The following is a 23,032-nucleotide window of genomic DNA, read 5'->3' on the forward strand; positions in this document are numbered from 1 at the left end:
GCACTGGAGCATTCTCTTTCTGGAATGTCCATATCTTTCTTTTCTGAACTAGCTAATGCTTAATCATGCTTTGGATCTCAGTTGATTTTTTTAAGTTTTTAATTCTAAGTCCCGTATAGTTAATGTACAGTGTAATATTAGTTTCAGGTGTACAATATAGTGATTCAGCAATCCTATGCATTACTCAGTGCTCATCATAAGTGTACTCTTAATCCCCTTCACCTGCTTCACACATCCTCCCACCCATCTCCCCTCTGGTAACCACCAGTTTGTTCTACGTAGTTAAGAGTCTGAGTCTTGGTTTGTCTCTCTCCTTTGTCCCCTTTGTTCACTTGCTTTGTTTCTTAAATTCCACATATGAGTGAAATCATATGGTATTTGTCTTTCTCTGACTGACTTACTTCACTTACCATTATACTCTCTAGCTCCATGCATATTATTGCAGATGGCAAGATTTCATTCTTTTTTATGGCTGAATAATATTCCATCACACACACACACACACACACACACACACACACACACACCATCTTCTTTGTTCATCTATCGATGGACACTTGAGCTGCTTCCATATCTTGACTATTGTAAATAATGCTGCAGTAAAATAAGGATACATATATCCTTTTGAATTAGTGTTTTTATATTCTTTGGGTAAAAACCCAATAGTATGATATACTAGATCATAGGTATTTCTATTTTTAATTTGATGAGGAACCTCCATACTGTTTTCCACAGTGGCTGCACCAGTCTGTGTTCCCACCAACAGTGCACAAGACTTCCTTTTTCTCCACATCCTCACCAACACTTGTCGTTTCTTTGGATTTCAGTTTAAATAGTACTTTTCCAGAGACATTTTCTCTGATCCTGTAGCCAAGGATAAGTCCATCTGTTTTATGTTTCCATAGCATCCTATACTTTCTTTCTCCTTTAAAAAAAAAATCACAGTACGTCATAATTATTTGTTTGCCCATTTTTCCTGCTACTGCATTTCCTGCACAAAAACAGAGCTTGTGTGTCTTTTGGTTTTTGCTATACTTCACATCTAGAGCAGAGATTTCCACACCATAGGCCCCTGGAAGACAGCCTCAGAGGATTTCTGAGCAATTATAACTTACTGAGCCATTTGAACTTGCCCATTTTTACTGAACTCCAGGACCTCACCCTCTGCTCCAGTTCTACCATCTCCTTATCTAGAAACTGGTCCTTTATTGCTTGCCTGTGGGGTTCATGCAATTTGTTTTCTTCACTTCTAAGAAGCACTTGAAATCTAAACTACTCTTCACAATTTGGACCCAATCCCCTCCCAAGTCTCTCTTCAGAGTGACTGGCCTTTCCGTTGTTACCCCATGTTTGTATCACACAGTTCCCTAGAGGTCTATGTTGAGTTTCAATTGATGATTTCTAGCCAGAATTGATGGTTGTGTAAAGTTACAGTGCTGACAATAAGCTTCGCAAACACAGATCCATAAAGAAACATTCTACATCAACAGGTTTTGTGTTTGAAATTTTGTTTCTTTTAATATTTAGGTTTAAATATTAATGAAATCGGTATCTACAAATTAGATGAGAAAACAAGGGGAGAAAATTGCTTCCTAGATCCCATGAGACAAATCCAGCAAAAGTGTGTGTTTCCTTCCACAACAGGACATGTTTTGAATTCCTCCCCCTTCATAAATATTTAAATTTGAGGTCTAGCAGCAGTTATTTCTGAACAAGGATGACCAGATTTTTACAATAAGAAGAAAAAATACATTGGCAATCCAACAGATACCTTGTTCCATTGGAAAAGTACTAAAATATGATTAATTTCACCAAAATGAAACAACCAGGACAACACATTTAGAAAATGCACACATAAGGTCTATAATGATATATCTGCATACAAGGATATATTTTATATATGATTCATATTCCTTTTATTTGCTATTCTTATTTTTGAAAGTATCTTATTTTTGAAAAGTGCACGTTTCAGTTTATATGTTATAATGCCTGTCCTCAAATTATATGGGCTCCTGCCCAATCCTCATTTATAGCTAGGTTTGGACCAATATTGTTCAAAGAGCAAAAATAATTAATGAGAAAAGTTAGTGTAATTCTTAAGGAATTTCTTACTCTAGTCTAGACTTCAGAGTAAGGAGACAATTTAATATCTAAAATAAGTTAATTAGCTTGAATCTTACATTTTCTTAAAATGTTATCTTGTCATCTTTCTTTGAAATCATAAAATGCTAAATATTCAAAAGGAAAGGTTAAAGGAATTGCAATATAATTGTTTTCAAATATCTAATGAGGACACAACCAATTATTCTCATCTCAACTCTATAGAAAAACAAATAAGAGCTTGCATGCTTACACCGACACAGCAAAAAAAAAAAAAAAAAAGAAGAGATCTTCTCAGGAGCAGCTGAAATACCAGAAAGATTATCAAAGCAGACCTAGAAATCATTTTTAATATCATCACATATTTTTATATCACAAATGTCATATAATGATATAAAACTCAAACGTTATGGAACTAATATCATAATATCATAAAAGGTAAATATCACCCCCAAAGGTAGCTATTCTAAAAAATTAGTTGTATATTTCTTTGCTCTTTTCTATGTACTCCATTACTATTCTAAAAGGAAATAACTGAGGATAAGAGAATATATTTTCAGTATATACCAACTAATAACTAGTATCCAAAATATGTAAATAATCTCTACATATTTGTAAGAAAAGGCAGAAGCTCCACAGTCCATACTATTAGCCCCTGGTATATTTTCCTTTATGAATGTCTTAGTTCAGAATACAGTAACCTGGGTGGCTTAAGTAACAAACATTTATTTCTCGCAGTTTTGGAAGCTAGGTAGTCCAAGATCAAGGTGCCAGCCGATCCATTGTCTGGTAAGAGCCCTTCCCACCCCACCCCTACCCCCAGTTTATAAACAGCTGCCTTCTCACTGTATTCCTCACACAGTGGAGAGTGAAAAGGAGCAAGCTTTCTTATGTCATGTGTCTTCCTCTAAGAGCACTAATCCCATCATGAAGGTCCTATCCTCCTAACCTAATTACTTCTCAAAGTCCCTATCTCAAATACCCTCACGTTAGGGATTAAGGTTTCAACATATGAATTTGGGGAGCACACAAACATACGATCCATAACACTGAGCTTTTCATAGGTCTTCAGTTTCTTTTTTTTCTACCACTGGATTCAAATCTCAGCTTCATTATTTACTAACTATGCAACTTTAGAAGAATTTCTTTACTTATGCCGTCATTTTGCTCCTGTCCCTTAACCTGGAAACTAGAGATCACTACATTTTCCTCATAAGGTTGTGATTAAAACTAAATGGAACACCATTAGCAAATGTCTGTATTGCTATAAATGTAAAAATCCTAGATAACAGACTAGTAAATAGAGTCAAGCAATATAATAAACAAATAATTCATTACACACAAGAAGGGTTTATTCCCCAAATACATGCATATATCAATATTAGAAACTTCGGTCCATAATGTGAATACACTTACTATTAGTTGGAGATAATAATACTATTTACCTAATATAATTGTTTAAGGATTACACAAGATATTTTGTATAATGTTTAGCTTAGTACCTGCAAGTAATAAATTTCAATAAATTTGTTTATTCTTATTCTTACTATTATTATACATTATAGGTAAGATAGCATATGAGCATCCAGAGAAACATTGATTTTTTTGGTAAAAATCTGACAACACTTCTTGATTTAAATATATGAACTTTTATAATTAAGGTATGAAAAGAAATTTCTTTAATAAGATAAAAAAAAGCTATGTAAAGATAGCAGGCATTATCATACCCAATAATTAAAAATTAGCAGAATTATAGTTAATCCTAATACCAAGACTATTTGCTATTATAGCTATAATCTAACATTATCCTAGGAACTGTTGCTAATGTAATAAGTCAAGAAAAGTATGAAATACAAATATCTGGAGAAATTCCTTATTTGCCTATGATATATGTTTCTACCTGGAAAACCCTAGAGAGTCAACTACAAGTAAATTTAATAAGGTGGCTTTTGACAAAACAAGATGATTAGCTTTTCTTTTTTATCAGCAATAAGCAGTTAGAAATTAGAGTAGAATAAGACTTCTTATCTGCAAAGCAGTTAAGGAAAAACCCTGCCAATAAACTGAACAAGCAATGTGCATGGCCTATGTGGAAGAAAGACTTGGATGCTGTTGAGGTTAAAAAAAAGAAAGAAGAAGAAGATTTAAGTGAAGATGAAAATATGTTATGCTTGGATGGAAATAAAGTTCCTTGGGAAGATACTAACTTTATACAAAGAAATCAATAATTTTAATGAAATTCTAATAGAATTTCTGAGGATATTATGTACTAGATACAACCATAATTAAAAGAATATTATATAACACGAGGAAATTTTCTCAATACAATATGATGTGAGAAAAGTAGGGTAGAAAATTATATGCACTGTATGTATTGCTCTGGTATTTTGTAAATTAAAAAACAGGAGAAATGCATATAAAATATCTAGAAAAAATACCATAAAATTTTAACACTGGAATGGGATGGTGAGGACAGGGATTACTGGTAATATTTTCCTATTTTTTTTTCAATTTTACACAATTGGAATGTCTTACTTTCTGTATTTTTAAAAAAGGTATGCCACAGAAGTAAAAATCTAAAAAAGCTATTTTATCATTGTAAAGTAGGCTGATGATGACATTCGTTTTCTGTCATTCACACTTGGGCTCTGCAAAAAACATCATTATCCACACTGTGGCTTTTGTGCAGTGGATAATATATTTAATAATTAACTCTCTGCAGTATGTGAAAATTATGCTTCAATACTAAGTTTTATTTCACATAATAGATTTCGGTAATGTGTTTCATCACACAGTGTAATTAGTTAATGGGGTTATATTCATAAAGACTTGGTCCCACATAGAATTATGTTCCCTTTAAGACTTCTTCCTTTTGAAATTATGCACTCTGCTGTGCTTGGATTACACATGCACACACACACACACACACACACACTCTTTCTCTCTTTTTTCATTCAGATGATCATAATTTGTGGCTTTCAGAGAGTACTTTCTATTTTAACTTCTATTTTGTCTTGTAGTGGAAAAACATCAATAGATTGAAAATCTGGTGAGATTTAGAAATATTAGCAAGGCTGCTAATTCAATATTGTGTGTCTAAAATGAGGTAAAAGATAAATTCTCTTCTAGAAAAAATATAATAAATTAAACTTTTTAAAATGCACTTTTATACATTCTAACACAAATTTTATTCATATAGATATTTTATAATATTCTTATAGAGGATTCATCAAAATATTTTCAACATACCAAAAAAATGAAGCTAATTACTATCATTCTGGTTTCAATGAATGCTTTCTTTCATAGTACAAGACATTAAGAGACTGTCTTCTGGTGGAAAAGAGTGAGTATAAAAACTTGTTGGTCATTGATACAGAAACTACTTGATATGTTGACATAATGGAATGCTTATATTAGAAGTCAGGTAAACCATATGGAAATATTTTAATAAAGCTTATTTCTTGTCTAGTACTCCGTATTACACTTTCACATACGCTATTGTAAAAATTTCACAATAGTTTCTCACATTTGGCATTACTGCAATATTTCAGAAAAAAAGAAAACAATGCTTTAATGCAAAAATACTAAGTAATTGGCCAAATAACAAAGAAAATAGTGGAATTAAGGACCAATGCTCTGCTAATTATAAAGCACAGTGCTTTTGTTCTCCATACTACAAGAATGTCTGTAATACTTCTTCTGAGTTTATCAATGTTAGACTATCTTACATTTTCAGACATTTACATTCACCAGATTCAAATGTCATGCAATCTACACCCCTGGGAAGGGAAAAGTTTATCATTCTCCTCTGCAAGTAAGGAAGATACCCAACCTGAAACCTAGGGATGACCTCTGGCCCCTTGCCTTGCTATCCACATTCAAGACTTTGGTATGGGTCTTGTCAGTTCTGCCTTGAAGTTATCACAGATCCATTATTTCTCTCCATCTCCATTGGCCCCACTTCAAGCCGAGCCCAAATCCCCCTTCCTGGACCAATATAGCATCTGCTAACTGATCCTTCCTTTCTACTTTTGATACTCAGGACAGTCTCTGCAAAGTAGCCAGAGTAATCATGTCAAGCTTAAATTCATACATCACTTCTCACTCTCACAAAAAAGGCCTTGGTAGCATCCTAGTGCTCTTAAAGTAAGATAATCACATCCAAACTCTTCACCCTGCTTGCAAAGCTCTGCATGACCAGGCTCCGAGCTAGCTTTTCAACCTCCACTTGTGCTACTCACGTGTGGCTCTCCACTCCCCTACCACATGGTCTTGTGCTAATGTCCAGAACACCATAAGCTCTTAGCTGCCTCTAGGCCAACATACTTGATGCTCTCTCCCTGGATTATTCTCCAAATGACCAGCTTCTTATTCAGGTCTTATCCCAAATGTCACTAACTTACAGGGGCCTTCTTTAAGCCCTAAATCTAAGTAGGGCCCCATCCTTTTTATTCTTGACCAAAGCACTCTCTGTATTTCCTTCTCAAACACAACACAATCATCACACTTTCATGTATTTGCTCATTTGCTGTTTCTCCCCTACCAAAAGAATTCAAGCTCAGTGCTAGCAGGGACCTTGATGTCTCATTCATCAGTGTAAACACTTTTCAGGGCACAGTTCTTAAAGCATGGTGGGCTCTCAATAAATATTGAGTGAGTGAGGGGTGCCTGGGTGGCTCAGTCGGCTAAGTGTCTGACTTTTGATTTCAGTTCAGGTCATGATCTCAGGGTTATGAGATCAAGGCCCTTGTGGGGCTCTGTGCTGAGTCTGCTTGGTATTCTCTCTCTCCTTCTCTCTCTGCCTTTCTCCTGCTCACATACACGCTCACACTCAGTCTCTCTCTAAATAAATAAATGAACTTTAAAAAAAACTGAGTGAGTGAATACTTATTTGCATGATAAACACATGAAAGCTGTGTGGAAAATTTGACACCCACTCTCTCAAATGTTTCTAATTTCTCGTGTGAGTTTCAGTGATACAAAAAGCAAATCATGAGCCAGAAGATAGGACAGTATTCCACTCTTCTCTAAGACAAGACTTAGGAAAATTGGCTTATGGAATATTCAAAGAAAAGCAAAATTTTAGTTAATCTAACTCAGAAGGAAATCTGGCATTAGTTTATTTAATTGCTGTAATTGTAGTGAATGTCACTTTAAAAAGATACCCTGGTTAAATGGATATTGTTAACATTAATATAATAATTTCTTTTGATAATTAGTTTTTTGAGGCCTGTGGTTAGGAAATCTTTCAGTTTTCTAATTAGTTTTGGTTTTTGTCTGTTATTGGTTTGATTGTTTGTTGTTGTTTTCCTGGAGAGTTAATTACATTTCACAGCACTTAGAGTAGACAATACATAATCTCTTGTATCCAGCTCCAGACTTAACTTTTCATTTGCTATTATTGTTATCCTACGCTGATTTTTTCTGCTTTGGGTCATCTTAAACTGTGATCTCAAAGTAAAATCCAGTTACTGGACTATGTAAACTCTAAGAGAGAAGTATAACCTGCCAGAAGTTTAATACTTTATTTTCAGAACCAGGCATTCATTCTGCTCCTACTGTACGTATGCTTCTAGCAAAGAGTAAAAATAATAACAAATAACTGGAGGAAAATAGTGTCTTTATATCCTGCCATGTTTTAAATAGGCATCTTCAGAGATATAACTCCTTAAAAAGAGCTTATCTAATCTGAATTAAAAACATAAAGGGATTTCTTATGAATGGACTGACTTGCCTTGAAGTTGATATGCCAGGATTAATTATTAAAATAACCTTTATTTATGAAATTTTGTAAGTTAAATTACTCCAAAGCAAATAGAAAGAAGAAATGAAACTAGGCAGGCAGTTTGCCACCTAAAAAAAAAAAAAGCAAAACACTAAATTGCACGCAGCATCTTTCCACCACATCTTTCTTTTACACCATTATTCAGAAACCTGGGAGTAGGGCTTTGTTCACAGGCCAGCAGTAAATATATTGGCTATAATGTCGATGAACTTTAAAGCAAGCTCACCAAAATAGAACTCATTATTCTTTGAAGCACATCACTATTGGCATATGGTACATTCATTTCATGACTTTTCATTGTGTAAGTGGATTATATTTCTCAAAATAATTCTATTTTTTTAATGCCTAAACAGGCGTGCATTTTTATTTACTGCAGCTCTGAGAAGCTGTGTGTGGAGAGACGCATCTTTAAATATAAATTTTGTCCTTGGTGACAAGCTAATACATATTACACCAGGGAATTTGGTATAGATTGATTCCTGTTTGTGGGTGAGAATAATACTGGCACATTTATTCTTCTATAAGTTCATGGGGAAAGGGGATAAAGAAAAGATGGATTTTTGGAGTGGTTCTAATTACAAACAGATTATAACATTGACATTCTATGACGGTAATGGAGAAGAATATGTTCCAATTACTAGTTGATAAAAAATGGTGGATTAGGGACCAGTCATCTGGTGAATATGTTGGAGGCAAGCATGATTTACAAGGAGATGGTTTAGTGTTTGTTGAGTTTTCCTAGATTAGGCACAGCCTGAAATCAAGACAATGGTCTGAATAATTCTCTGTAGACTTGAGACCTGGGATTGATCAGAATCTGCTGGTCATTTCAATGAAAACAGAATGGAAATGTATTTGCTCCGTGGGGCATGTGTACTTCTGCAAGACAATAATAGCTGGAAAATCACATTTTGGGGCATAGGAAATACATAAAACATAAAAACATCATTTCTTTTTTTCATCTTGGACCCAGGTCATCAACAAACATATGGCTTTGTCTTTTTTTCCATCCTATACACAATACTATAAAGATTCAAAATGAACATGACTAAGATACATCAGGCATAAAGGTAAGGTTATAAGGGGAAAAGGTATGATGGTAATGTAATCAAATGTGCATTTTTGCTATTTTTAGTCCTGATATGTGGATATTAAGCATTGTTTTTCCTTGTAGAGATACTGAGTTGCCAAAGTCTCATTTGGCAGAAGACTATATAAAACATATCTTTTCGTCTATTACATTTAAAAGAGCTGTTTTTCTGTCTTAAAATTACTTATTACATAAACCACTTTAAACATTTTCTTGTCCCCCTTTTCTCAAATGATTCCAACGTCATTCCCTACATATATCCCCAGATACAACTTGGTAGTTCAAATGTCTACTTACATTTATTTTTAAAATCACTAATATTTCACATTTCTTATTAGGTCCCTGACTTTGAGACTCAGTGATCCTATATGAGGCTCACACTGGGGACTTAGTATTTGCCCCAAATTTCTGTTTTGTTTTCTTGTTTGTGTTAACTTAATTAAGCAAAACAAGAAGTGAAACTTAGGACCAAAGTTTCCAAACTCTTAACTTGACAAGTAGTCTTTGTCTCTCTCAAGCATAATAAATAAGTAAATGAAGACATGAGTTAGAAAAGGTTAAAAGCAAATGATAGCTGCATTTAAGAAGAAAGGTCAGCCATCAGTTTATGGCAGCAACTTACACATCATGACTACTGCTTCTGCAATCCCCTTCCTGGGGCAGGTATATGCTTTTGATGGCTGTTCTGAATTAATCAAATTGTCTCTACACTTCAAATATTCAAAACTTCAGTACCTGCAATTTCTTGTGAATTGTAAATCTACTAATCTAGTTAATTCTCTTAAATTCAATGGTTATATCTCAGTATATGTGTATATGTGAAAATTCCCATAATGGTTTTGCAAAGAAAATTTAAAAATCATTTTGCAATTTCACCCTACGATAAGGTAATGATAACTATATAAGCTAATATTTGTTGCACTTACCCATGCAAGCAGGTCTATTTTATAGTCATCATCTCATTTGATTTTCTTAACTGCCCTATAAAGTGTGTGGAATGAGCGGGATTTATGGGGTATCATCATAAACATTTTTTGTTTGTCTCCCAATGTTTTTAAAAACTATGTGTAGTGAGAAAGTTCTTTTTATCCCACTGGGAAATATGGTCAGCCTCATAATTTCCTTGGCATTCCTTAAGGTTTAAATAAATAAACAAACAAACAAACAAACTCCTATAGTTATTTAAGCCAAAAAACACAATTACCTTTTTTAGTATCTAATTTACAAGGAATATTTAAAGTAAAAGTTGCTTCTTCCTGAGCACCTAAATCCCATGTCATATTTTTAGCATTCCTATTCAAGCCTACTTGCCAATTTACATAGTCTTACAGGACAGATTCTGTTAAGATCTCTACCTCGAAACGCCCATGCCTTCCTTTAAAAGATAGCTTGGACCCACTACTTATTAGATACAAAAGGATAATTATAAGGTATGTATAAGATAGAATAACAGCATAATGAACCCATATATACTCAATATCCAGTTTAAGAAATAGAATATTCTGTGCGCCTTCCTAATTCCATTATGCCAATGCATCTTTGCATTCATTTTATAATATTTCATTGTATGAACTTTGATTTATCCAGTTTACTTCTGATGGGCATTGTGCTTTTAAATTGCATTTCCATGACTATTAATGAGGTTGAACAACTTTTCATATATTTATTGTTCATTCCTATTACCACCTCTTTTATCTTTTGCATATTTTTCTACTGTTTGCCCTTCTCTAACTGATTTTTAGGAGTTGTCTCTCTCTCCATCTCTCTGTTATAGATACAGATGATATAGATTGATGATATAGATAGATATGTAGATATAGGTATAGATATAGATATAGATTAGATAGAGATAGATATCCTGGTCCCTAGTCCACCGACTGTCACAACAGTTAATGTTTTCCTTGTCTTTTCGTTTTCTTTTTGATCATTTTTGATGAAAAGAAGTTCTTAAATTTAATACAATCAAATATATCAACAATTTCTTTTATGCTCTATATTTTAAAATTTTTATTTAAGGATCTTTATTCATCCCAAGATTGCAGGTATATGTTTTTATATTTCTCCTAAAGGTTTTATAGCTTTGCCTTTCATATTTGTCTATAATCTACCTGGAATTGATTTTTACATGTGATATGGTATAAAAACTCTCCAAGCACCGTTTATTGCAAGATCCATTCTTACCTCACTGTTCTGTAGTTTTATATCTATCATTAGATTTCTTTTTTTATAATGTTTGTTTATTTTTGAGAGAGAGAGAGAGAGTACAAGCAGGGAAGGGACAGAGAGAAAAAGGGAGACACAGAATCCGAAGCAGGCTCCAGGCTCTGAGCTGTCATCACAGAGCCCCATGTTAGGGCTTGAACCCATGAAGCATGAGATCAAGACCTGAGCCGAAGTTGGACACAAAGGACTGAGCTACCCAAGTGCCCATCTATCATTAGATTTCTATATATCTGTGAGTCTGCTTGAGGAGTTCTATATAAAACCCCAATTGTCTTTACTTGCAATAATGACACTGTATCTTAATAACTACAGCTACATAATAAGTTCTGACTTTTTGTTAGCCACCACATTCCCACGTAGTTCTTCTCCAACAGGAATATTGTGACTATTCTTGGCTTGTTGCTCTTCCATATGGATTTTATAACCAGCATGTCCCAGTTCACATACCCCACAAAATAAAACAAACAAAAGTCCTGTCCAATTGTGAGTGTGATTACCTTAATTCCATATATGGAGTCAGGCATCACTGACATCTTCACGGCTTAGTGATATGTCTCAGTATCAGCATGACGAGTCTTTCCTTCTTAACTGTGTTTTTTCACATTGTTTTGATTATTTGGGGGTATATTTAACTTTCCATATAAATTTTAGACTAAGTTTACTGAGTTCTTCAAGACATTCGACAGAGATTTGATTGGGATTGCATTTGTATGGATTAATTTGGAGAATTTACATCTTCATAAGGGATGGTAACACCCAAGAGCATAAAATGTCTCTTCACTTATTCAGAACATTTTCTCTCTCTTTGTTCAAGTTTTAAGGTTGTCTCCATGTAAGTCTTATGTATTCCTGTTGAAGATTCTTTATACTTATTTCTTAGTGGGTCATTTTTACTTTAATTAATTTTTCTGGTTGCTTACTGCTTTTGTATAATCTGCTACTAAACTTTGTACTCTGGTCTTGTATTTAGCCACCTTGCTAAACTTTCTTATTAGTCCCAATAGTTTGTCAGGTTCGATTATTATTTCTAAAACCTTCCCTCCCATTCTCATTTCTTTTATTTCTTTTTCTTTCCTGACAACATTGGCCAGAACCTTCAGTGTTATGTTGAATAAGTAGTGATGTTGGTCTCACATGAAGCACTCATAGTCCTTTTCTCTGGGCTTAGGTACAGGAGTAGGGGTAGTGATACCCACAGAACATTAGCAGGTTTCTTCAAGGTTTTATAGCTTACGGTAGCTGGATCTGTGACACAAACCTGCATCATTTAATTCCAAAGACTTTGATCTCTGTGCTGTATTTATAATAAACACTACAATTTAATTCACTTTGATAAATATATATTGATGACCTATTGTTACAAAATAAATATTATACCAAATCACAGTGGTTTCTGCCTGAAATCTGTGTTATAATTCCATGGGAAACACATTTACTTTTTTTTCTTTTTTTTTAATATATGCAATTTATTGTCAAATTGGTTTCCATACAACACCCAGTGCTCATCCCAAAAGGTGCCCTCCTCAATACCCATCACCCACCCTCCCCCTCCCACCCCCCATCAATCCTCAGTTTGTTCTCAGTTTTTAACAGTCTCTTATGCTTTGGCTCTCTCCCACTCTAACCTCTTTTTTTTTTTTCCTTCCCCTCCCCCATGGGTTCCTGTTAAGTTTCTCAAGATCCACATAAGAGTGAAACCATATGGTATCTGTCTTTCTCTGTGTGGCTTATTTCACTTAGCATCACACTCTCCAGTTCCATCCACGTTGCTACAAAAGGCCATATTTCATTTTTTCTCATTGCCACGTAGTATTCCATTGTGTATATAAACCACAATTTCTTTATCCATTCATCAGTTGATGGACATTTAGGCTCTTTCCATAATTTGGCTATTGTTGAGAGTGCTGCTATAAACATTGGGGTACAAGTGTCCCTATGCATCAGTACTCCTGTATCCCTTGGGTAAATTCCTAGCAGTGCTATTGCTTGGTCATAGGGTAGGTCTATTTTTAATTTTCTGAGGAACCTCCACACTGCTTTCCAGAGCGGCTGCACCAATTTGCATTCCCACCAACAGTGCAAGAGGGTTCCCGTTTCTCCACATCCTCTCCAGCATCTATAGTCTCCTGATTTGTTCATTTTGGCCACTCTGACTGGCGTGAGGTGATATCTGAGTGTGGTTTTGATTTGTATTTCCCTGATAAGGAGAGACGTTGAACATCTTTTCATGTGCCTGTTGGCCATCCAGATGTCTTCTTTAGAGAAGTGTCTATTCATGTTTTCTGCCCATTTCTTCACTGGGTTATTTGTTTTTTGGGTGTGGAGTTTGGTGAGCTCTTTATAGATTTTGGATACTAGCCCTTTGTCCGATATGTCATTTGCGAATATCTTTTCCCATTCCGTTGGTTGCCTTTTAGTTTTGTTGGTTGTGGAAACACATTTACTTTAAAAAAAAAAAAAACAATATAATATGCTACTTGATCTCATTAACTCCCTCAAAAAATTAAAAACATACCTTGGAATGTTCTCAACAAGGAGGCTCCTCAAATAGATTTGTAGCCAGTAGATGGAATAGGAACACTGTCATTTTTCAAAGTACTAAATTCTCCAAGTGAAATCATAACATCAGTTCTATAAAAAATGCTTTACTCTTCACTTGAATAGTAGACCTTAAAAGTTAAGTTAGTCATTTCAAGTTTGCCCTTCCTTCAGAGTCGTACTTGATTATTTATAAGGAGTAGGCCATGCCTTTGAAAGTAGACTCTAAGAGAAAATAGACCTTCTTTCTTTTTTCATTTTTCTGGTGACTGCACAAATGAAGGACCTCATTAATCAAGATGATTCCATTGAAAATTTGGCATTAGACACATGTCACCATTCAGTTGTCATTTTTACCTCTCTGTGGTCTATTTCAGTTTAGTTCACTTGCAAAACAAGTTTTATCCCTTTATACCCAATCAAAAATCCAATTGTTTTTCTTCAAGTGTTTGAAAAGTATTATAGGCTGGAAATGCATTCAATGAACATGTATTAAACACCAACTAGGCCCCACATGGCATCTCAGGATATGGACAAAGATGTAAACATCTTTCTCACATATTTCCAATGCCAGAGGGGAGAAAGAAAGTAATTAGAGAGTTCCAACAGCAAGGGATAAGAGCTGTAATCAAGGCCTGTTGTAGTGTTTTGAAAATATAGATTGCTAATGTACTGAATATCTAATACTACATAATATCATTACAAATTTAACGATTTAAAAACAGCACATATTTATTTCTGCCAGTTCCTGTGGTTCAGGTGTTTGCGCCGACCCTAGCTGGGTTCTCTCTGGAGTCTTACAAGGCTGCAATCAAGATGTCACCTGGATCTGTGGTCTTATCTGAGGCTTGACTGTGGAAGAAACTCTTCCAAGTTCACATGATGGTGGAGAGCACTCAGTTCTTGGTCGGCTGCTATAATGGTGGTCACAATTTCTTGCCAAGTGACAACCAGAGGATATTCCTTGCCACATGGCACTCCATCATTGCAGCATGGACGGAGAATTTGTTCAAGAATAGAGATTGGCAAAAGGGAGCATCAGGAGGATAAGGGAGAATTTTTACTGTTTGTCAGAGCACCTTGACTGGGTGACAGGCAAATAAAGCCAGAAAAGAAAAGGGACTAGAAGAATTGGCAGAGCATCAGAAAAAAAAAATGGGAAGCTCATTATCTTCTAACCACATAGGGAATAAAATCCAAAGCCTTCACCAATACCCACAAAGTCCTACACAATCTTGCCCTGGCTTCCTCTCTGAAAGCCCCAAGCTGTACCTTGACTAGTGTAATAAGTATGTTCCTGCAGCATGGTGTTGGCTGTTGTTGCCTCTCCCCAGACCACACTTCCTCAAGGTGTCTATCCGGCCCCCTCACTTCATTCAATTTCATCTTTTACCATTGCCTTCTTAGAGTGGCCATCCTTGACCTCCTTATCTAAAACAGCACACCTTTTCATTTTCCACCCCTTACTGAAATTTCATTCTTAGTAATTATCATCATTAGACACTATGTTATATACTTATTGTCTCTTTTTCTGTCTCTACCCCTAGACTATAAGTGCCAAGAGGACAAAGACTTTACAACATCTTTGATTAAATAATTCTTTCATATATTTAAAACATCAAATGATTTTAGTGTACATTGAAAAGTCTTTCAGTCCCATAACCATTCAGTTACCAATCTCTGGAAGATAGCCACATTTATGAAATTCTTGTGTATCTTTCCAGGTTCCTCATGTAAACATATGCAAATAGTATATATATGCTTATCTTCCTTCTTCTTTTATGCAAAAAAGGACATATATTAAACATGCCATTGGGCTCGTTGCTCTTCCATTGCAGACCTCCCCTAGAAGAGCTTTGAGAAAGTCCTCATTTTACTTTTGTTTTTGAGATTTAGACTTTTGGTATTGTTTGATTCACAGCTCATAGTGTTCTGTTATATAACTAGACCATAGTTTATTGGACTTTGGGGTGTTTTCTATTTTTCCTATTAAATAAATAACTTTCTACATATATTATTTTATCTGCATGTAAGGATAGCCATAGACTAAATTCCCCAAAGTGATGCAATGGTTACATACCTTTATAATTTTGACAGATAATGCCAAATTGCTCCCCATAGGGATTGTACCAATTTACAATCCCACCAGCCATGTGTAAAAATGCTGTTTCCCCACAGTATTGCCAACAGTGAGCTTTTTGCCACTCTGAAAGGTGAAAAATGGTATCTTGTAGTGTTGGGTTTGCATCTCTCTGATTATGAGTGAAGTGGAGCTTCCTTTCTTATGTAAAAGTTTTTAAAAACATATTTATATGCATTTTTCTTTTCTATGAATTGTCTGTTCTTTTCTTTTATGGAAAGGACTTTGTCTATTTCATCACTATATCCTCATGTCTTAGAACAGTATCTGATCTATAGTAGACTCTTTAAGTACTTGCTCAGTTAATGAGTGAATGAGGACAATAAGGGCAAAATGCTGGGCTAAAGAATTGAAGGAAATACGAAGTGAAAGAATGAAGGGGAAACCTTCATAACTGCAGAGGTGGAGCAGTTTGAAATGATGCCGTGCTCCTGAGTGACACAATGGCAGCAGGTCCAGAGCCATAGACATCCTTGAAACAAATGTGACACCTCATCAGCATAGATGAAGATATGAAATGAGGCATCACACTGTGATCTGTTCTTGGCAGAATATGTATCCTTGAGTCTGCCAAAGGATGCAGATAAAAATGATGCTGTGACTCTAATTGGGCATCCAGTAGTCTACTTCCAGGATGTTCCTCTGGGCACCCAGACCTGCCTGCTTTGGATCTAAACATACTCCTCATTCTGTGTCTGATTCAGCTACCTTGGTTTATTAGCACCAATATAATGAGTGAAGCTCCTTACCTTCCACTTACTGTTGTTCAGGTTAATTATCTCTAATCAACTCCCTCTTGGACTTGGAGTTCTAGGACCTGTCCCTCTCTCTGCCGTTGCCCCAAAAGACTCAGATGTTGGATACAGAAAATAAGTTTTCTTCTCTTCCTTGCTCTTATCTTTCAGCAGCAAATGAAATCATTTTTAATTACTAAAGCCATCTTCTGGCAAATTCCTCTCTCTCAAAAATGAAGACAGCTGTCACGGAAAATGATTTCCTAAAATCAGATGCCTCTTTAACTGGAGGATAACAATCACTAAAATGGAAGTGTATCCCTCAAGACTTTGGGGAACAACCTATAATCTGTTTTTGAACTTTTGTAATAGTGTCATTGTGTTGTTTAGTAGTTATATCTTTTCTTCACTCGTTATACTATGAAAAACAGCTCTATTACTATAAATTTAATTGAATTTAACAAGAATTTATTGAGCACCTAGTAATGTTCCCAACATTGTTCTAAAAGCTGTGGGGAAAAGGATGAAATATATGATATACCCTCGCCCTCAAGGATTGTAGGATTTTAGCAAGAAACAATATGTATGCAAATAATCCAATTAGCCTGGAAACCAACAGAGTGCAAACATGGAAAAGTAGAGAATAAGTCAACTGGATATAAATTATGCTGCAGATACATGAGAGCATTCACCCATACTGGTCAAGTCAAACTTGTCCTTTCTTTAGGACTTCTGTCCAGAAAGCACTATCTCTAAGCCATGGCATGACTGGCTTTTATTTTTGATCTCTCAAGATTCAATAAAGCCTTCTGTATTGACCAATCTAAATTGCCCAGATCTCTCCAGCCCCAATAGCACTTTCTTTTTTTTTTAATTTTATTCATACCATTTCAGTCTCTGCAATTATCTCCTTCATTTATTTGTTCACTTGCCCACTGTCTTCCTTCTCCCACCAAATGGAAACTCCATTATAGGCATTTTGTTCTATTCCCAGCAATAATTCCCGAGGACCATACCAGTGCTGAACACACCATAGGGCTCAATGAATCCTTAAATAAATGAAACAAGTGGACAAAATGGATGGGACTGACACTAAGGAATAAGGAGAAGAAACCAAAGTATGCTGGTGTTGCTAGTATGGCTTTATGGATGTGGTAGGATGTTAGGTAGTATCTGAAGAATAGAGGACATTTCAATTGAAGGGGGGAAAAAAAGATACTGGCTGATTATCCAGTTAGCTGGTAGGTGTCTTGCTGGAGAAAAGATTTAGTAGGCTTTTAGAATTGTTTCTTTTGACCATAGAGATGTGTCAAAACCGACATAATCCACTCCCAGGGGGGACAGCTGTGCTTTTCAAAGCACTGTACATTGAAGAGATTCCTGAATTGTAAGGAAGAAGGGCTCCTGTGGCCACTGATAATCCATAAAAGCTCATCAGGATGCTTTATTTTTGCCAATGACAGAACCTCCTTCAAGGTTCAAAAGTATACTTAATATTATTAGAGGATACTAGCCCAAGAAGAAACTTCAAGACTTCAAAACAAGGAGTTTGAAGGAAATTAAATTTCATGTCTCAGGAGATAATGTGGCAATGTAATTAGTATATTTCATGGAACTTACTTTCAAAGAGGTGGTCAAGCTCTATTGCCCATGAAATAACCTAGAGACACTGTTCTCTTTTTTCCCCCTCCAATCCAGCCAATCATTAGATTTCATGAAATCCACCCTCTTATAAATCCTTTGAATCTGTTCATTCCATGCTCTTCCCAATGCTACTTCCTTTGTGTAACTCTCCATAGCTCTCACTTGGCTGCTGCCATAGCCTTGGAACTCCCTGTCTCACCTTGACTCTTCCAATCTAGCCTCCACACTGCAGCAGAGTAACTTCTAAAAAGCAAACCTGACCACATCGCACCCCTGCTTAAACCTGTTACGGTCTTCCTGTTAGCCTGTGGAAGAATTCCAAACTCCAAATCATAATATTCAAGCCTGTTAATATTATGTATACATTTTTTCTCCTGCCAAACTCTCACCATCTCTATTCCCCATCCTTAGCCACTTGTACCTGTCATTCTAGGTATATGGAGTTGCTTTTTGGTCCCTAAGCAAGCAGGGCTATTTCTTTCTTTCTTTCTTTTTTTTTTTATGAATATAACTTATTGTCAAATTGCTTACATACAACACCCAGTGCTCATCCCAAAAAGTGCCCTCCTCAATGCCCATCACCTATTTTCCCCTCTCCCCCACCCCCCATCAACCCTCAGTTTCTTCTTTGCATTTAGGAGTCTCTTGCGGTTTGCCTCCCTCCCTCTCTTTTCGTAACTATTTTTTCCCCTTCCCTTCCCCCTTGGTCTTCTGTTAAGTTTCTCAAGATCCACATATGAGTGAAAACATGATATCTGTCCTTCTCTGACTGACTTATTTCACTGAGCATAACACCTTCCATTTCCATCCTTGTTGAAGCAGCACTATTTCTTGATTCTGAGCATATGCTCTTTCACCCTGTTGACCCTGTCCCACCATTCCACTCAAGCTCTTAGCCAAGCAACTTGTTCTGTGTCACTGAGGCCTCACGTTGACTGCCTAGGTGCTCTGAAGCTTTTCTTGGTGCTCTCAACACATGTCAGCTATTCACAGTGCCTCCCTCCTCTGTACTCCCATAATACTCTATACTTCCTGCTATCGTGCTTACCACACTCTTATACTCTGTCTTTTTTTTTTTTAGATTTTTTTTTTAACGTTTATTTATTTTTGAGACAGAGAGAGACAGAGCATGAACGGGGGAGGGGCAGAGAGAGAGGGAGACACAGAACCGGAAGCAGGCTCCAGGCTCTGAGCCATCAGCCCAGAGCCCGACGCGGGGCTCGAACTCACGGACCACGAGATCGTGACCTGAGCTGAAGTCGAATGCTTAACCGACTGAGCCACCCAGGCGCCCCACTTATACTCTGTCTTAATTATTGTTTTCTTCCCTGATTCTCCCAATAGCCTGGGAGATTCTTAAGATGAGGATAGATAGCCCTATTAATCTTTGTAGCCACAACATCTCACACAAATCTGTCATGGTTCTAATGTATGCCTAACGCTTGTTAACTTCCAAAATAGGATACCCATCTCAAAAGACAAGAAGAAATTCATTAGAAAAGTCATGTTGGGGGGCGCCTGGGTGGCGCAGTCGGTTAAGCGTCCGACTTCAGCCAGGTCACGATCTCGCGGTCCGTGAGTTCGAGCCCCGCGTCAGGCTCTGGGCTGTTGGCTCGGAGCCTGGAGCCTGTTTCCGATTCTGTGTCTCCCTCTCTCTCTGCCCCTCCCCCGTTCATGCTCTGTCTCTCTCTGTCCCCAAAATAAATGAACGTTGAAAAAAAAAATTAAAAAAAAAAAAAAGAAAAGTCATGTTGGCCAGAAATGAATAGCTGTAATCTTGTAGTATCAGTCAAGAAAGTGTGGGGTGTGGGGGGGGGGGTAGCATTGAGTATAAACGCCTGGTTTTGAGTTCTGGTCTTGAGTCATGGGTATGAGTTCAGTGTTGCAGAGGAGCTGCAGACACAGCCAAGAATGGTTTAAATTCTTATTTGCCAAGCAAGGCAGCAGCTGGTGCCTGGCACAAGAGGGAGAGTGTTGCCATATCACTGAACAGCAGTAGTGGGATGGCCACTGAGCCAGCAGCCTGAACACTCTTCCCTGGGCCAGAACGGGGCTGCAGGGAACGGGGGCTGCTCAGCAAGTGTCAGCTGGAGAAGGCAGCAGAGCCCATGACGGCAGACTGGCAGGAGAACTGCTTCTCCAGACCAAACCGGTTAATTAAGACAAATAGGGCACAAGGCCAATCTGGATGGCTAAATACCTGAAATTTTAAAGTTACCTAAACAAGCACACTGTTTAAATTTTTTTTAATGTTTTTATTTTTGAGACAGAGAGAGACAGAGCATGAACGGGGGAGGGGCAGAGAGAGAGGGAGACACAGAATCCGAAACAGGCTCCAGGCTCTGAGCTGTCAGCACAGAGCCCGACGCGGGGCTTGAACCCATGGACTGTGAGATCATGACCTGAGCCAAAGTCGGACGCTTAACCGACTGAGCCACCCAGGCGCCCTACAAACACACTGTTTATAATGTTTCCCATGCAAAGAACCTCAAAACCTCTCCTTTGCTTCCCTCCACCTACCCCCAGCCAGTCACTGAGCTTTGATGATGATATCTGATAAATGTCTTCAGACATCCCTTCCCTCCTCCATTCCCTGCCACAACTGCTACTCAGACCTTCGTCATTTTAATCTTGACTGTTCTTAACAGCCTATGGACAGATTTCTGTGTCCCCAAACAATCCCCTTCCATGTATCCTCTAAACTCCTGAAATCTATATTTCTATAGAAATCAAACAAGGTCATGTCCCCTCCCTTCTTAAGGACCTTTTTGAGCATCTAACTGCTGGCAAAATAAAGTCCAACTGCTTAGAATTGTTAAGAAATTGTACCCTGATTTTGTCATTGGTAACACTGGATAGTAGTACTTACCTCATGGCACTCTGAGGATTAAAGATTCCAGTATCCACTAAGCTTTAGAATTGTGTCTGGCACAGGGTAAGGACTATATAAATGTTAGTTATTATTAATATTATCATTTTTATTAGAATGGCCTCCACGATTTCTTATGATCTAATTTAGTATAATTAGAGAAACAGTAGATTATATGTCAGTGCAGACACAAAAGTCAGACTTATCTGGATTCAATCCAAGACACTAGCTGTGCGACCTTAGGCAAAATACTCCTTTAAGTCTTAATTTCCTCTTATGCAAAATAGGAGTGATAGTAGTTAATATTATTACCTCAGTAAGTCGTTTTGATGAATGTAATGCGCAAAGAGGAGTTGGCTAAGATGATCAAGAAATAGGTATCTAAACATTAAGAGGAGGGCCAGGAAGAAATACTCTTCTAAATGCCATAGAAAAATAAAGGAGAATATGTTCGAAAGTTGCAAACGCTCCAGGAGAACCAAGCTGAATGAAGTTTGGAAAGAAGCCTTAGATTTGGCAAGTAGGGAATTGTAATGACCTCAACAAGAGCAGTGTCAGAGAAGTGAATAAGATGGAAAGCAATCACAGCAGCTTGGAGAAATGAAAGTGTAGCAAGCAGTACATTTGGAAAAAGTTTCCGTGAAGTTGCCCTGAGAGCCACAGATGTACATAAAAGTTGAATCCCAGAATCTCAGGCTCAGGACCTGCCATTGCCTAAGAGACACGAGCAATATTCATGACAGCATTGCTGTGTGCCACCCCTTGGCTTAAGTGTTTGCAATATATTCTAATAATCTCATCTTCACAACAAACCTAATGATCCCATTTTAAAGAAGGGGAAACTGAGGCTAGTTAGCAGCAGAGCGAGGATTCAAGCCCAGTTAGTCTGGCTCCCGACATGGTGTATCTGCTTTTATGTTACACCCCTCAATTCAATTCAGTGAACAAAAACTTTTTGAGTGACTATCTAGTGCCAGAGACCGTTCAAGTCTCTTGGGGTTGCACCAGAGAGTAAAAAAGACAAAGACATATCTTTTACACATCAAAGCTTTAAAAGTATTTCTGGCGTAGGGCACCTGGGTGGCTTAGTCAGCTAAACGTCTGACTTTTGATTTCAACTCAGGTCACAATCTCAGGGTTCACGAGATTGAGCTCCGCGTCGGCTCTGTGCTAACAGTGTGTGCCCTGCTTGGGATTCTCTCTCTCCCTCCCTCTGCCCCTACCCCACTCTCTCCCCCCCTTCTCTCTGTCAAAATAAATACATAAATCTTAAAAAATTAAATTATGTCTGGCTTAAAGGGCCTTATTCTACTCATATTTTCAGTGTCATTGGGTGTGGGCAACATGCTTAGAATGTACTATTACATACAAGGATGGCCAATTTTCCTACCTGAGGAAGGTACCTAAAATTGTCCTCAGATGCCACAGTCCTTTGATAATTTTATTACCCCATTAGCTATTTAAGACAAAAGTATGTATTATAAATGGTTTGCTGTGTAGGGACAGTGACAGGCAGTGACTTACTCCCTAGGGACTGGAGTCCTTTCTCAGAAAATCTGCTTCTTTGGGGCGCCTGGGTGGCTCAGTCAGTTGAGCGTCCAACTTCGGCTCAGGTCATGATCTCGCGGTTCGTGAGTTCAAGCCCCGCGTCGGGCTCTGTGCTGACAGCTCAGAGCCTGGAGCCTGCTTCGGGTTCTGTGTCTCCCTCTCTCTCTCTGACCCTCCCCTGTTCATGCTCCGTCTCTCTCTGTCTCAAAAATAAACATTAAAATTTTTTTTTAAAAAAGAAAGAAAAGAAAAAGAAAATCTGCTTCTTTGACTGTACCCGGGAAATAGCTTCTATCTCTCCATTGTACCACCTCCAATAACTTTGATCTGACTGTGCTCCCACTGCAGCAAATGACTTCAG

The sequence above is a fragment of the Prionailurus viverrinus genome, chromosome B4 (genome assembly GCF_022837055.1).
Source record: "Prionailurus viverrinus isolate Anna chromosome B4, UM_Priviv_1.0, whole genome shotgun sequence".
NCBI classification, from domain to species: domain Eukaryota; kingdom Metazoa; phylum Chordata; class Mammalia; order Carnivora; family Felidae; genus Prionailurus; species Prionailurus viverrinus.